Raw genomic sequence first — 2,645 nt, forward strand, 5'->3', positions numbered from 1 at the left:
CATGAACTTTCCAAGATGGTGAAGAGTGGCCTCACTGTGACATGGTCCTGCTGTCTCAGCTCCTGAGATGCTGCCCCTGCTGTCCCATAGACTGGAAAGGATTGTGTTGGTTCCAGTGACCCCTGACTTGATCTGCACCCACTGCTGGTTGTTTTCGTCCAGATTCCTGCCTCCAGTCACAGAGGCCAGAGAGAACTTGCTGGTGAAGACAGAGGAGAAGAGGACACAGGGATTCTCACCTCTTTCTCTTATTAAAGTCATTGGTGGCCACCCAGTGTCTTTGTTTCTCCTTTAACTGTTCCTGCAGTAGTAACAGCTCATTAGGTGACCCTTAATAGCCTTACAGGTCTAGACTGAGTTTTGCTCTGGACTGTTGCTGTGCTTGGAGGCTGCTGTCCCTGAAGACCAGATGAACTAACTTCTGCCACCCTGCCTTGGCAGTTTATTCCATCCGTGTCACAGCTCTGTCTGCAACACTGACAGCTCCAGCTCACCCAGTCAGGTCCCTGGCTGAGGACATTGCCTCACATCTGGGCTGAACCACCCCAGCTGTGGCACCAGGAAACCTCTGAGTCACCCCATGGAAACCTGGTACCAAATGTTCAAGAGCCCGTGTGTGCAAAGGCTTTGCTTCAGAGCAGAGACATGAGATGGTCAAAAGATTGATGAATGTCTTTCTAGCCCTATGAGTATAACCCAGAACAAAATGCCTGAATTCATTCAACTGAAGATATTCCTCTGCCAGCTTGGAGAAATTAGATCCATTGCTGTAACATTTCTGATGTCCTGCCTAATGATGGGACAAGAAAAGATGATTCTCATACCAATTTATTTTCTAATAAGAAGAATACAATACTGGCAAGAAGTGTCTGTGCAGAGAAGAGAGACTCAACATCACTGATTACTTGAGTTTGTTTCAAAGGACGTGCCCCTGGAGCCCCAGGGCCACCTGGAGGGAGGCCAGAGGGGACAGAGAAAGGGACATCATGGGCTGCTCCTGTGCTGCTGAGCTGGGCTGGGCTCCTGGGACAGAGGGAGCTCATGGCAAGGGGCGGTGCTGCAGAGAGACAGGTCTGCCCAGGAGCAGCTCCTCTGCAAAGCGCAGCAGGGCTGAGGGCTCTGCCTGCAGCACTGAGGGGAGAGGAGCCAGGGAGAGAGGGGAAATGCAGTCTGGGGTTGGAGGATGCTGAGAGATCACTCGAAGGGAAATCTTCACAGTCCTTAACTCAGTAAGTCTCTGGGTGCAGGGTGGTGCAGATGAGGATCCTGCAATTATCTCCCAGACTTTGCACATCCCATGACTGGCATGGAGGAGAAGGATCTACTCCTCAGCAGGGATTCCCTGCATGGACAGGGCAAGACAGCTGCCTTCTCCCAGCTGCAGGGTGTGAAGCTGGGTGAGCACCCAGGGATGCCCAGGGCTGTCCTGCACAGCAGGGTCCCTGCAGGGACTCTGCCACCTGCCAGGGTCAGCGCTCAGCCTGCCCGGGGAGATCCCAACAACACTGAGGGAGAAGCTGTTGGGGGAAGGAGTGACTCCCGGCAGGGCAGGGTCCTTCTGCTGTTGAGAGTGAACTGTGTGGGTCAGGGCTGCTCACAGCTCCAGCTCACCCCCAGGACATTTGCAGAGATTCCTTCTGAAGGACACTGAGGAAGTGTTTATCTGATAGGGGTAATTTTAAGTTTTGAGTTTTTTCCACTCTTGGTTGTCTGGGTGCACAGTAGGACATGGGAATTTATTTCTTTGTCCTGGAGAAGGTGCTAAGACCCCAGTCCTCATTAGGACTTGTCAGAGCTGCTCCTGAGCCCCTGCACACACAGAGCTGCCCCTGGGCAGTGCCCGGTGCCAGCAGGTGTGAGCAGGACAGAGCTGAGCATGGGAGATGGGGTATGTCACAATGACAGGGAGCAGACCCAGGGACAAAGAAACAGCTCCCAGCAGGGACAGCTCCATGCAGCAGAGACATGGGCAGGGAGAGGGAGCTGTGACCAGAAATGCTGGGGAGGGGATTCAGGAAGCCCCCTGCCCTCCCCTGCAGTGCAGACGCATTTCCCAGTGCAACCTCCTCCCCTCCCCAGCAGAGCCTCTGCCCCAAAGCCATGGGGTCCAGGTAACGAGTCTCCACCTCAGCAGCTGGACCTCCAGGTGAAGGGTTTCTGGAACGTGGTACACAAAAAAGGTGTTAAAAGTACTTGCTCTACAGTGTCATCATGTGAGTGGCAGCAGCACAGCCAGGTAAGGAGAAGGTTTCACATCATGCCCGTCTGCCTTTCTGTCCTTGCTTTATTTTTCAGGAGCACTGCAGTGTTCTTCCCTATTTCTCCACCTGTCCCTGGTGCTCTGACTCTCTGGACTTGGGGTGGGAATGTGGGTCCGTTTCAGTTCTGACACCAACGCAGGGGGTCTTGCCCCAGAGGTGCATTCATGGAAACTAGGTGCCCAAGCTGCATTTCAAGCTGTGATGACCCGTGTTTGCCATTTGGTGGAAAAGGAGAATTAGCTGACACATGCCTCCATCAAGGGTGAGGTTTTCCGTGAGAAATGGCATGTTTATTTTTCTCAGAGAAGTCTCCCCTAACTTGTCACTGTCTTTTCCTCCTATGACAGGTCCTCATGTTCACAGGCGGAGCAAATGTCCAACAGC

Source organism: Caloenas nicobarica, chromosome 32 (assembly GCF_036013445.1).
Source record: "Caloenas nicobarica isolate bCalNic1 chromosome 32, bCalNic1.hap1, whole genome shotgun sequence".
In the NCBI taxonomy this organism is placed as follows: Eukaryota; Metazoa; Chordata; class Aves; order Columbiformes; family Columbidae; genus Caloenas; species Caloenas nicobarica.